This window comes from Lucilia cuprina, chromosome 5 (assembly GCF_022045245.1).
Source record: "Lucilia cuprina isolate Lc7/37 chromosome 5, ASM2204524v1, whole genome shotgun sequence".
NCBI lineage: Eukaryota > Metazoa > Arthropoda > Insecta > Diptera > Calliphoridae > Lucilia > Lucilia cuprina.
In genome coordinates this window covers 21,048,774-21,064,197 of record NC_060953.1, presented here as the reverse complement: position 1 = coordinate 21,064,197, position 15,424 = coordinate 21,048,774, and the positions used below count along the sequence as shown (strand labels likewise).

The 15,424-nt window shown below is 28.1% G+C and overlaps 1 long non-coding RNA gene across 1 annotated transcript; it reads left to right on the top strand.

Annotated features, from left to right (window-relative positions):
• Window positions 1-7,713: 7,713 nt before the first annotated feature.
• LOC124419912 lies at window positions 7,714-8,213 on the top strand. Its single transcript, XR_006940895.1, has 3 exons — window positions 7,714-7,845; window positions 7,908-7,987; window positions 8,050-8,213. It is a non-coding gene; the product is annotated as an uncharacterized LOC124419912 (long non-coding RNA).
• The last annotated feature ends 7,211 nt before the right edge of the window (window positions 8,214-15,424 follow it).

Below are 15,424 nucleotides of genomic sequence, written 5' to 3'. Positions count from 1 at the left end.
ATCCCCTCATTGTCGCATTCTGAATTTTTTACTTTTAAGCAAACTTATGTGAATGAATAAAGAAAATTGAAGGTACTTTTTGAGATATCCTTGACTAAAAGACGTTGTTTGATGTCATCATCCTTAAGATTAAAATTTAATATTTGAAGTAAACCATTATCAAACTACAGGCATTAATTCGTTACTAAAACCTTTAAAATCGGATATGCAGTTTAAACAAGAGTTTTATATTCGGCTGTGCCGAATCTTATATACCCTTCACCATGATGTGTTAAAAAATAGTCGGTACGAATTTTATTACAAAAAATCAAAAAATACCAATTGCAAAACGGTAAGGTACCAAAAAGTCCCCTTTTATAGGTTCACACTTAATCCAAACTCCACACACTTAATTTCACTTTTCTAGGTTCAATATTATAGAAATTTCAAAAAGTACCTTATAATAATTTCAAAAACCTTGTACAAGAGTACAATAACAAAATTTACCGTATGATTGTGTATTTTGTTTTTTGCAATTTCTGTTTGAGCATGAATAAAAAACTCAATTTTTGATGAAAATTTCAGAGGTTTTCTCAGATTTTTGCTCATATCTCCCGAAAGCATGTCTAACAGAATTATTGAAGATTCGGATATCGCCGATATCTGGGGTCCTCTAAAAACTGATTTCAACAAACATACGGACAGACAGACGGATGGCTTAATAGACTCCGCTATCTATAAGGATCCAGAATATATATACTTTATGGGGTCGGAAAATTATATTATAGAAATTACAAACGGAATGACAAACCTCGATTAAATAGCAAAAACTTGTTTTTGTTACCCCTCTCAAAATATACCATGCTTTGTTTTATGATGATTCCCAAAATATTTTAAGCCTAGCGATGACCGTTCATTCCGTTTGTAATTTCCACTATATAATTTTCCAAACATATAAAGTATATATGTATATTCTGGATTCTTATAGATAGCAGAGTCGATCTGTCCATCTGTGTGTCGGGATTCAAATCCTTAAGAATTCTGTCAGACGCTTTCGAGAAGCAAAATCCATTCTTAAATAACGGAGATATAAGCAAAAAATCCAAGACAACATTGATTATTGAAGAAGCGTACATACATATGTACATATGTGTGGATGTATGCTGGTTTTATTGTTTTGCTTACTTTTGTTTTTTGTGTATTTACCCTGCCAACAATTTCTATCCAAATTGTAACCATAACGTTACAGCTAAATGTTTAAAACAATCTAATTTGATATAATCTGAGTGAATAAAAAGTGACCCCGTTCGGAAGAAACTGTTTCGCTTGTTTAATACTTACTTGATGTGCCCTTTTCGTTTCAGTTTCAAGTCACTTTTTTATAACATAAAATTTCGTAAATGTAGTAATTTCAAGCTTTGCCATAACAATAGAGAAGCTGGAAATGTGCAAATACTTTTCCTTCTGAATTTTGAGAGCAAGAATGATTCTGCATTAAACTATCTTCTTAGTGTATTAAAAAGTGTTAGTTTTTGAAATTTTTATTCTATCTACTTATTATCATTTAATTTTCCTTTTGGTATATTAAAACGCACTAAAATTTAACAAAATTATGATCAAAATTAAAAAGTAATGTATTTTGTTTTTGTAAATTTTTTAACTTAGCACTGAGAAACATAAAATTGAGCCTTTATAGTGACTAATCAGTTCATGTATCCAAAATTAAACTCAAATTTGCTGGCAGGGTTTTGTTCGGTGTTAATTGTTGTTTTACGTTTTGTTATTGTTAAAGTAACGGAAGAATTGGAACATACCTATACAATAAATTGAAATGTTATAAAATTAAGTGTATAATATTCTTACTTCTTTTTTATTAAATTGTTCCACAAATGTTGATTTTTTAAGAATAAAATAGTCAAATAATATAATCTTTTATTTGACATCGTATGAGACAAATATCAAAAGTATTAAACGTATACCGTCTAGCAACTCAACTAACTTATATGCAAAAAGCCGACTTTTCTAATCAACTAGTTATGCTGTCAACTGTCTATAGCTCAAGTTTATTTGGTCCATTAACTAGTTTAAAATACTGTGTAATACCTATATGTGTAATGTTAACTGTTATTAATTTAATATTTAGGGATCGAGTTTTCAAATATTTAAGCTTTTAAAAGTAAACTAGAAGTGATTTTTTTAAAGTCGACAACAAAATTACTGGCAGGGTATGTATGCATTTCGTCAAATATTTGCCGTGTGTCTGACCCTGACTTCATGCTCCACATAATATTTCTACCCGTGGTGATTTCAATGTAGTTTATACTAGAATACATCAGAATAAAGTGGCAATATAATACACACTAGCACATACGAATTTGTACACATTTGTTATATGGGACAAGTTTTTTTTCATGCGAATAAGATCGATGATAATCACTGAAAATACAACAAAAAATGCAAACATTTTAGCATTTTATGTTTGATAGACGTTGGCTGATTGCTTTTCTTAATGTTCAGCACAAGTCATTCGCAGAAGAGCAGTATAAGAAAAAATAATATGAAAACAAAACTTTAGCACTGTGACATTCCAAGACTCATACAAACTTAATAAGGAATTCACAAAGACACAAAACGTAGTCAACTCCCTCTATGATAATGTTCTTCCTTAAATCTGCAACAGCCAGACGGAGGTGGTGCACGAACCGTTGTTACAATATTTTAGTTTTTTTCATAAAATAAAGAAAACAAACTCGCTGTATAATTCTCTGAGTAAATGTTTTCTGAATTTGGAGCGAGAGTATTTGTGTATGTGTATTTGCATTTGGCCATTGTACTGATCGTGGATTTGATCCAAAAAAGGAGGAGTAGCGCACATAGCGTAAGGTTCAATTCAATGCCCAAAAGCAAAAAGTGGGAGTTGCAATAATTGTTTAATTATAGGATTTTGCAGTTTTGACTTCATTTTTTATGAATTCGCAGGAGTATGTATTTGTGTGTAATCTGTAGAAAATTTAGGGTTCAAAGATTTTCAAATTTATTTACGAGTGTTGCGGGATTTTTTTAATAAATATTTATAATTAGTGAAATCATTACATTATATTTTTATTTTAATTAAATCAGTTACAAAAATTATTTGAATTCTCATTTTAAAGGTTTATGTGCATTTAGTTTTAATTAGTGGTTTAAGATTTTATGTCTAATTTGATGAAAAATCATTTACGAGAATTTAGGAAATTATGAATCCCCATTTCTTATTATGCAAAAGATTCCAAAACCCTACGTAAACAGAACAATGTTCATTTTCTTAAATATTGTTGTGGACGCATAGTTGATCGTTGACTCGTCGTCGGTTGTTACCTTAATGATGCGCCACCACATAATATTTGTTTGTACATACAAACATGTATATATGTACCCAGTAAACAAAACTGCAAACGTTTTAAAAATAGGTACATATCTACATATAAAACAAATATTGATAATTTGATTTAAAACTGAAATTTATTTTAATTGTTTTATAAATTTTTAATTATCGTTGTTATATCTATTGTAAAATAACAAAAATGTCCAATTATTCCTAAGTTCAATACAGATGTATGTGTTTGCTGGGTACAAACTAGCATTGACGGTTAAGTTCTTCATATTTCTGCGTCACTTTATAATGGTATGCACTGTGCTCTTACTCTGCTGCATGCTGCGAAATGATCCTGAACAACGATGTGATGCTAGCTGATGTAAACAATGGAAAGGTGGCACCAATGTGGCTGTGCTCTTGCGCGCTCACTCTTGGCTGCTGACAGCCGGAGGCTTTTAATATTTTTTACTCATTCTGTAATATTAAGTCAGCCAGTCAGCAGCTAAGTCCGATATGCTAAAAGTATTGTTTCCTCCTTTTGGTATATGCAATACAGAACTGTTTTTGTGGTCATATTCATCTATAGTTGCATATGTGCCTGAGGGCAAACTAGAGTTTTTTCTTTTTATTTTTTAGTGCCCTACAATACCTCAATAGAAATTTTAGTTTTGTCATTTTAAGTTACAGCAATGAATGTCTCCGGTACCTAAATGGTCAGAAAACAAATTCCGTCTGTCGTTATATACAAAACAAAAATTAGTTGTTTTAAATGAAGATTTGATTTCGATGTTCCGGACAAAAATGAAGAAAGCTAAATACAAAGCATCAATCAGATCTAAAAGCATGCGGTCTACACTAGATTCAGATCTCAAAATATACAATAAAAAATTGTCATTTCGCAGATTGCTGGAGAATATTAATGGTATCTAATTCCTTAATATTAACACATAGTCCTTCGACTATTTCTATCCAATCAAATAAGAAGGATGGACTTTGCACTCAGTCTTTTCCATAAAGCCCCACAAGATTTGCTATCCATTTTAGTGTTTCAGTACTGGTAAATAGTTTTAGGTTGAACCTTGTCTTACAGGTTCTTACAACACCTTATTACCTCGTCATTGTTGATCTAATTATAATTATACCCCATGAACAGTTTATAAAATTCAAGCCATTCGCCTAATTCTGAAACACTCTAGGACGGTTTTCGATTGGAAATATAATGTCATTATTCTATGATATAAAATTCCACTGTAAGCATCCGTCTAAAATACAAATTTATTAACATAAAATCTTACAAGAAGTGTACATAAAGTTCTATAATACCTAAAATATCATTATAGATGGAGAAAATATAAAAATGTGGGCTTAATCTTTATGCCGTCCTTTTGTACATGTTTTTTTACAAGTGCATTATCGCTCGTGCCGTAACTAAAAGTAGCCAACGACGACAACATTTAACGTTGTACAGAAAAGCAACTTATACAAAAATTCTTTGCATATTTCCTTCAACGTTACCTAAAAGAACTATGCTAACCATATATAGTACTCCATGCAATTGTTCAATTTCCAAATCAAATATGTATATAGTATGCATATAAAACAAATTTTTTAAATGAGTTAGAAGGAAAAACTTTTAAATATATAATTGGATATTTTTGAATTTTTGACCGATATCAACCGCCTATTGGCTTACGCCGAAAAACACTATGGTCCAAATTTTTTCAAACTATCTTGAAAATTTTGGCCTGTAGCTGGCGCACACAAGCACTACGAGTTTTATTACCAAAATAAAAAACAGTTTAAAAATGAAACAGTACCAGAAAGCATAGTAGAAATAAAGAAGGTAGTCTCAATCAAAAAAATTAAATTTAAATAAGGTTTTTGACGTTTTCCTTATTTTAAACTTTATATACAGAGTTGCCACGTGCTAAAAATAATAATGGATTTCCAGACATATTTTACAAAAAATGTGTAGTTAATTTATTTAAATAAAAATGATTTCCTCTACAAACTTACAAATAAAAAACATTTCGGGTTTATTAAAGGTATTTTCAGACTACAATACTGAATATTAACACATTTCAAAATTAAAATATTATAGAATTTTGTCGGTATGTCAAAAAATCTGTAAGAAAAATACATAAATATTTTAGACATACATTTTATCAATTCTTACCTTTATAAATTCAATGATGTTCCTAGTGTTTTCGTTTATTTTCAATTTATTTTATTTTTCTGTTTATTTTTATCACAAGGAAATTGTTTCTAAAGTTTCTTTATTTTAAATACAACTTTGATACCTATGAAAAATCCGTAATTTTTAAAAATTTTCAAAAACTTAAAAATACGGTCGGTATGTCATAAGAAACAGAAGTATTTTTTGTCATAATCAATCAAATTGTATTTAGACTACGAAATTGTATTATACTACATGATTTTTTGACAAGTATTAATACTCAGTATTGTAGTCTGAAAATACCTTAAGTGATATTTTTTATTACTGTGTGAATATTGTTTTCCTTTAAAAGATTTTAAAACCTAATTCGGAAAAAATGGTCGACCTAGATAAAATCGTTTAAAAATTTTCTTACCTATATCTATTTTAGAAAAATTTAACAAATTTGACATATAATTTGTATTAATTGACAATGAATATTTTACAAATGAATTCCAAATGGTTTAAAAAGTTGGTTTTGGTTTCTGTAATCTCGCCAACACTTTTATTAATACGCACTAAACACTTTAGTTGTTTGTCATTGCTGGTGGCTGCGACTGTCTATGGAGGGTGCACACGCACTTTTTTTAATTAAATTTTCGTTTAAAACTTACTTTTTTTGTTTATTAATTTCGTTGAAAATTTTTTTCCTTTTAATTTCGAAATCAGGTACATAATTTTTGTTTGTTATCTTTTCCTTACAATTCTTGTAACTATCTTTTTCTCTTCCTTGTACAAAATTTTTTATTTCTCGCCAATGCCTGGCGACAATTTTTTTACAAATTGGTTTTTTAAAATTTAAATATATAATTTTAATTCAAAAAAATGGTTATTATATTTTCTAACTGATTTGAAATTATTTTTATAATTTTTTTAAAGCTATAGAAATTTCATTGCAAAATAGGAAAAATTAAATTGTATATGGTATCACTAATTTAACGAAAACTTCAAAATCCTTAAGCATGTCAGAAAGAGAATTTTAAAAAATTATGAGAGATTGACACTACCTTCTATTTTTCTACTATGCCAGAAAGTACTTTTATGTTTTGAGGTTCAAAATTTATAATAAATGAAAATGTACTCAAAAAATTCACACTTATAGATTCTAGCTCAATCCAGGCTCTACATACTTAATTTTATGTTACAAGGTTCAATATCATAGAAAATTTAAAAAGTACCTTTTAAAAAAATAATAAGTACCAAAAAGACCTCTTCTATGGGTTCTAACTTAATCCGGGTGTTACATGCAACATTTCATGTTTCTATGTTCAATATTATAGAAAATTCATACTCTCAATCAAAAAAAAAGTACGCAAACGCCAATTTGTAAATATTATCTAGCAATAATTTTATATAGCTGACTAGTAATGCCAATTTTTTAGCTATTAAAAATCACAAATATGTAAAATACATTTAAAACCAAAATTTTTAATATTAATTTTATTAATTTTTATTATTTACTGTAAAATTTTATGTTAAGATACTTTTTTTGGTTTTTAATATTTAAAAATTTAAAACGCTACAGCGTCAATGAAAATCGCTAGTTGTATACTATTTATGACATTTTCAATTATAAACAAAAGTGAAAAATACATTAACAACAAATGAAAGCTCAAATAAGATTAAATTTGTATCCATTTAAAATTAAAAAAAGAAAACTGAATGTTTTTAATTAATAATTAATATTTATAACAATTTGTGGTCCATAAAACGAATTTTAGTGTATTGCAAGGGTCATATAAACTCCAAAATAATCGAAAAATTCTGAAATGGACCAAACCCCAAACAATTTTTTAGCTAAAAATTACGACAGTTTTGAACATAATATGCCTTTCTACCCACTTAAAATTATTTTGTGTACCAAAAATACTCTACAAACATTTTAAAATCATTTAAATGTCAACTTTTTATTTATTTTGTAAATCTTAATTTTATATACTTAAAATATTTTCAAAATTTCCTCACTTTTGTTGAACTATCTCAATGGAAAATAATATATACATAATATTATCCATCCAAAATTTGTAGAAATACACAGAAAAAATATTCAATATTTTTTTTCAATAAAGACGTAAATTGATATTAAAATTGAATTTAATAAAAATTTTGTAACTGAATATGAGACTTTTTGAAATTTAGAAAATTATGACATTTGTAAATAATAAAATAAGAAAGAAAAAATATTTTAAACTATTTTATATGAGAGTTTCTTGTTATTTTATTAAAAATGTTACATTTTTAATATAAAAACGAAATGGACGGGAATTTACTTATATCTATTATGTGGACCTACTCCGTAAATAAAAATATTTCAATTTAAAAAAATATGATTATTTAATTTAGTATTGTTCCATTTAGATATGCGGGAGTTTTTCGGGAGGTATACTGCGGAAGTGCAACCAAAATGCTTACAAATAACTCGGTGAACTTAACACAAGGTACGTGTTGCGCAAGATTGCTTATCCATTTGTCTTAGTTTTCTTTTGCTGTTTCTTTTTAGATTATTATGTCTTGGCAACATGTCACTTGTGGATGCTAGGAGCTTTCATGAATAAACATTGATTTGGCAGTCTCTGAATTACAATTTGAAAATATCGTGGCATTTGCGTACATACATACATACATACATACATACATACATACATACATACATACATACATACATACATACATACATACATACATACATACATACATACATACATACATACATACATACATACATACATACATACATTATTTATATTATTTTTAATTAATATAAGCAATTTCATAATTGAAATTCATTTTTAATTTTTTCTGTGTAACAAAACAACAAGAAATATACTATTTTGTACTAAAAAATAATTTTTTTGACACCGGTTATTCGACACATAAATACCGGATCACCCGGTTAACAAAAATCGATGTTGTAAAAAAACCATTTTTATTGCAAGTGCTATAAAAATTTTATCGTATGTTTTGTTGTTGTTTGTTTATAATTTCTGTATGAATAATAAGAACTAAATTTTTAATAAAATTTTCAGATGTTTGCTCATATCTCCGATATTTATGGCCCGATTTTGCTGATTTTAAAAAGCGGTCTTCTTGAAATTATGTCTAACAGAATTGTTCAAGATTCGGATCTCGCCGAGTAGGGTCTTAAACCTGACACAAAAAATACTAATTTAAGATGTTTTCAATAAAAAAGGTCTAAGTAATTTATTTTGTATTTGAAATTTTAAATATTTTAAAAAACAACGAAAATAGTAATTGAATATAACATTTTTGCAATAGATTGAACTTCAATAAATAAATTATTGCAAACAAGTTTTTGGTAATTGAAATCGTTTTTATGTTTTTTTCTGTGTCAGTTAAAAATTAAATTTTTTGATTTTCCATGATGGTAAATGAGAATAAATTTACTACTACTTTTTTAATACACATTTTTATTAACCCTTTTCGTACTTTTGTCGAATATATTCGACAATACAATAGACTATGTTTTAAAGCACTTTTTGAGTATAACACCGTGTAACAGTCATTTTCACACATGAAAAAATCTATGTATGTGTAGAGGAAAATCTATGCGAAATGAAGCTGAGAATCTCTGCTTTAAAATAATTTGATTTATTTCAATTAAAAAAGAAATGGTAATCTTAAAGAAAATTTGTCACAAAAAAGTAGTTAAAATAATATAGATAGAATGTACAGATTCCCAGCTTCCATTTGATACTAATATTAGCATCATACAAAACATATAAATCTTTTAAATATTTGTTTGAAATTGTAAGTCCTTTAAACTTTGAAGTCCTTTTATCAGTACATAAGATGAATGTCAACTGCATGTGAAAATAGATTCCTTTGTATGAAAAATACTGGGAAATTTTTGAAAATTAACGTAATAAATTTGAATAAAAAATATTACAAAATTTTTAAAAATTTGAATTTTTTCCATACAAATTTTTTGAACGTTTGTCGTTTCGTTTTATAAAATGATACCCTAATACCCCATTTACACATACACAAAATCTAGTACTTAAGAGATTTCCAGCCTAATCTATTTGATTTTAATTAGATTTCCCATACAAAACAAAATCTACTTCGTAACTAGATTTCGTTAAAATCTACTCAAAAAGTCAATTTTAGACGTTTAAGAGATTTTTTGAAGAGGGATTTGTATGGGGGCTAGGTTCAATAAGGCCCAATCATAAAACTTATTTGTGCCAATTTTTAAAGGGATAATAGAATATTTTACGTAATTATGGCATAAAAAGTCAAAATCGGGAGGTATGGGGGCCAGGTGAAATTATGGACCGATTTCAACCATTTTCAATAAGATTCGTCCCTATGCCAAAAAACATGCTTGGTCCAAATTTAATCAAAGTATCTTGAAAATTGCGGCCGGAAGGACATGTCTTAATCGACTCAAAAAATGATTCTGAATCGATCGGTATACTTTAAGGTGAGTATTGTACAAATATTTTTAGTGTTACAAACATCAGCACAAACGTATAATACCCTCCCCACTATAGTGGTGTAGAGTATAACAAAAGAAACAAAAAAATTAAAATGTCTACAAAAATTTTATAAATTGAAAAACATGAATGAAAAGTTTCTTTAAAATAAAAGGTAATGTTAACATTACCTTATATTTTAAAGAAACTTTTCATTGATATTTAAATATAATTATATTTAAATATCAATTTTTTTATTATAAATAAAATTTTAATAAATATCGTATTTCTTCTTCTAATTTTTCAATTAAACACAATTTCAAGAAATATTAGCAAAAATGAAATCTTCCTATATGTCAAAGATAGTAAATATAAAAGGTATATATTTAAAAAGAGATTTTAAGTGAAATCTAGTAGATTGCGGTCATGTGTAAATGGGGTATAAGTATATGTAATTTAAAAATTGCAATAAGTTTTGAAAGGAAGTGATAGAACCGGAACTTTATTTCTGAACTTTTATTTGGAATTGTAAGGGTATGTATTTACTAACAACATTTCTTTATTAAATTTTTTTGGTTGTTTTTTAAATGAAACCTTATAAACAACTCGTTGTGTAGTAATTTCTAGCTGAAACCACATAGGAGGATTACAAAGGATCAAAACCACTAAATATGAGGATATTTTGTGAATGTTAGTACTAGTAATAAACTGGTCTTAATAGTACTAGTAATTTTTCAATGGTACTAGTGTTTTTCAAACACACTCAATATAAGATGTTGTAGGAAAGTTTTCAAAGCTTCAGTATTCAGTTAAGGGCTAAATTAAATTTAAATAAGGATTTTTGACGTTTTCCTTATTTTAAACTTTATATACAGGGTTGTCACATGTTAAAAATAATAATGGATTTCAAGAAATATTTTACAAAAAATGTGTAGTTCATTTATCTAAATAAAATGTTTGTTATATTAAAGGAAGTTAATTAAATAACTGATTTCCTCTACACAGGTAAGGTATTCATATTGGTAATGATTTGAGATGTAAACCAAAACATGGCAGATTTTGCTTATTTTTAAGATAGATATTACAAAACTCCTTACCAACTCATGTACATACCTAGTAGTCATTGGGATAGCATCTCTATCCAATCTTGTATGTTTTAAATTGAAATGATCTGAACAAAACATAGGCTCTTTTGGCAAATTTTCTACCTTGGTTTTGCATCTTTCAAGCCACTTTTGGCGTTTATCCCGTAATATAGGAACTTTAAAAAATCTTACATTGGGATTTTTGCAGAAGTGTTTCGTATTTTCGCAGTTCATCTAATATTTATTCTCTAATTAATTTTAAAAACAAGTAGGAAAGTATTGTCGGGCATGGCCGACCATATAATACCCTACACCATGAGTATATTTAAAAAAATGTATTTTTTATAAAGAAACTTTTATGTTGAATATTAGCATAATTCCAAAATATTTAAGCAATTTATTGATAAAAGAACTAAAATTTCTAAATGAGGCTTTATATAAGTCAAATATGGGCCGATCCTCGGTAAATTTGGGAAAAGGATATATTTTTAAATAACAGTTAGTTTTGTTGAGTTTCATTGCGATACAAATGGTTACAAGTCAATTTTAGACGTTTAAGACATTTTTGAAGGGGGTTTGTATGGGGGCTAGGGTCAAATAAGGGCCGATCCTTACGAAAATCTGCAGTGTCATTTATGCTTATATAAAACTTATTTGTGCCAATTTTTAGAGAGATAACAAAATATTGAACGTAATTATGGCATAAAAAGTTCAAATCGGGAGGTACGGTTGTATGGGAGCTAGGTGAAATAATGGACCGATTTCAACCATTTTCAATAGGCTTCGTCCCTGTGCCAAAAAACATGCTTGGTCCAAATTTCATCAAATTATCTTGAAAATTGCGGCCTGTACCTTGCGCACAAGGTTTACATGGACAGCCAGCCAGCCGGACAGACGGACGGGCGGACGGACATGTCTTAATCGACTCAAAAAATGATTCTGAATCGATCGGTATACTTAAAGGTGGGTATTGGACCAATATTTTTGTATGTTACAAACATCAGCACAAACGTATAATACCCTCCCCACTATAGTGGTGTAGGGTATAATTAGTTTTCTATGATTTTGATATAAATATGATTTTATTTCAAAAGAACAATTTTTATAATATTTTCAAACTGAAATGAAATTATTTTTATAAATTTTTTACATAAACTTCAAAGCATATGTATATAGAAATTTCATTATAAAAAGGAAAAAATTAAATAATATATGGTATCACTAATTTAACGAAAACTTCAAAATTCTTAAGCATGTCAGATAAAGAATTAAAAAAAATAATGAGAGATTGACACTACCTTCTATTTTTCTACTATGGTCTACACTACACAAGTTTTGCCTCTTCTCTTTTAACATAAGTACTTAAACAAATTTTTTGACTTTCCTACTCTTCAACATTGTATTCTAACATATTTTTTCGACTTTTTACAAAATCGATTATTCGTCTATTTGATACGAGATACAATCTACTTTGTTCTGACCTTATGACCAAATATATCATTTCTAAAATTTGGCATGGGCGTAACCAAGAAGTACTTGAGTTTACATTTTAAAAATGAAAGTATGAATGCGACTCCCAAACAAAACCGCATTTAAAAGTGTACTTTTTTTAGTCCGATTGTATCAAATCAAGTCCGATTGTATCAAAGCATTTCAAGCCGATTTCTTCAGTCAGTAAACTAATCGATATTTGTATGTTTAAATAAAATAGTCAATAGGTTATACTATCGAATAAATAGAAGATCTTTAATGCTATAGATTAGTCATTATACAAGTCAATATATAAGACCATTTAGCCAATGGACTGGTTCTAAGACTAGTCAATAGAAATTCTATTGTCTTTCTATGAACACCCCATTTCTGTAATTTTTAGTGAGAACATCATAGACCTTGTTCACACTGGGAAACTTTTGTTGAGAAACTTTTGATTTTGTGTGTTAGGGAAAGAGATGGTTTATATTTTTTTCTCATTCTCTCACACACAAAAATCAAAAGTTTCCAGGTCTTACATCGAGAAGTGTGAAACAAAAAATCCATCGTTTCTCGATTTGTGAGTAAAAAGTGTTTCTGTAACTTACAGTGAGAAAAGAATTTTTCAATAAAACAACTGTCAAAAAAAAAACATTAAAATAAAATGAAGTAAACAAAAATTGCCAAACAATTTTAAAAACGAAGATTTAATTAACACAAAATTTGAAAATTAATTAAAAAGCTTTGAAAAAATTATACCAGACAAATTCTAAGTTCATGTCCACGTACTTCTTCAGCTTTTGCTTCCGTATATCGAAAATTTCTCATTTTTTCAAATATTAGTGAATAAAATTAATTTAAATCTTACTTATTAAACATAATTTCTTTTTCATTTTTTATAGATTTCATGTTTAATTTAAACTTTTTCTTACAAGTTTTACTCTCCGCACCGTTTTAAAATTAATAATGTTTGCACGATCATTTGAATTATTTAATTTGGCCTCTGAGCATATACCGGCGGATAGAGAGGCAGATACCACTACACACACACTATTGGCATTTTTTCATTGAAATTGCACTGAAAAAAATATTTGGTTATTTTTAATTTTGAAGATTAAATTGCATTGCTGTAAAATGCGAATATTTATAAACAATGTGTAATCAATGTACTTAAGAATGATAATTTCTTTACATAGAAACAACATTTCTATTTAAAATGTACAAAAAAAGTATGAAACAAGATTAACTTATTTACTTTCATTGTTATGCATTCTAGAAAATTATTTAGAGTGTACGTTGTTTTTGTCAATTATGCTCTTGCTTTTGCAAGTTGTTTTGGCTTTTTTCAAGTTGTGTTTGCAATTTGTTTAACAAAGCGACATCAACCTGCTTTGTTGAATGCTGTCAAGCATCTAAATAAAATATTTGTATTTTTGATGCTCTTGTTTAGAGGTTCGTATGCGATCGTGTTGTGTACATGTAATTTGCCGAAAATCTTCGTTGTCAGAACAATACTAGCGCCGACGTCTGCCTCTGAGTGACGATAGCCAATTAACCCGTTTTTACTACACATTCATAATTCGTTTTGACATTTCATCGCCATGTTGTTTTTTTTTTCATTCATTACTTTTTATTTTTTGGAATATTTGTTTGTGTATGATACAAAAATACATTTGTTACATTATTTTAACAAATTAAGTTATATATTTTCTAAATACCCGATAACAATTAGAGATGGCACTCATTCATTCGTAATTCAAACTGAATGATAAGCATAAAGACTAAGGTTTATATTACATTTGTTATGGACAGGATTTTTATGAGCGTTATAGTCATTTTACGAAGGACACCTTATACAGGAAGTAGGGCCAATTGTAGTCCCAGGCAGATGTAAATATATGTCAAATATCGTTGCTGTTATGAGCGTTAAATTAATTTTCTGTGGGTCCGATTCTTATAACATTAAGTAGGAAAATCTTGGTTATGACAAACATTTTTATGTCAAATTTTGTTGTTTTATTGACAGTTTGTAAGCAATTATGAGGGTTATAGAAATTTTTTGAAGGACACCTTATATGGAAGCTAAGTAAAGTTGTGGCCCTTATCATCTGGTTTGGAATCTATCGTGTTTGTAGCAGACGGGCGTCACTAAAAGATCTTCTTAGAATATAATAAGAACACAAAATATATGTACTTTTTTGGATCTTTGACCAATTTTCGATATGCTATAAACAGAAAACAATATATACCACATGTTTTTGAAGGAGGGTATACAAAAATGGGAAAAAGTATTGTAGAGAAAATTTTTGAAAAAATATATAATAAAATACACCACTTTTTTATTATATATTTTTTCAAAAATTTTCTCTATAATACTTTTTCCCGTATAAAAATTATTCTTTATTAAAAAATATTTTTTACTCCTTTTGACAATTTTTGCTAGGGCCAAAGGTTAAAAAGTAACGATCATTTGAATAAAACTCTGTATGACCAAAATGTCAAACTCTGTCCGCCTCTAAGTCCGACAGTTCTTGACCGACAGAGCTGAAACTATCCCATACTATACCATAGTTCTAACCTCGGCCCATATTTCATTCAAATCGTTAGACATCGACTTTTAAATTTGAGTCACTTGACACGAAATTTCCCATATACTTTAATTTACTGCAAATAAAAGTTATTTATTTTAAATTTTTTAAAGGTATAAAAAGGAAAAATAATAAACAGTAAATGCCCTATATTTCTAGGAAGAACCATTTTTCTTAAAATTTATCAGATAGTCCTGCTTCAAAGGATTGTTCAAAATATAAATTCATCACTTGTCACTCACGTCCCGTCCAACAAGATTGTTTCCAAGCTAACTTGTTGAAAATTAACAGTCGTT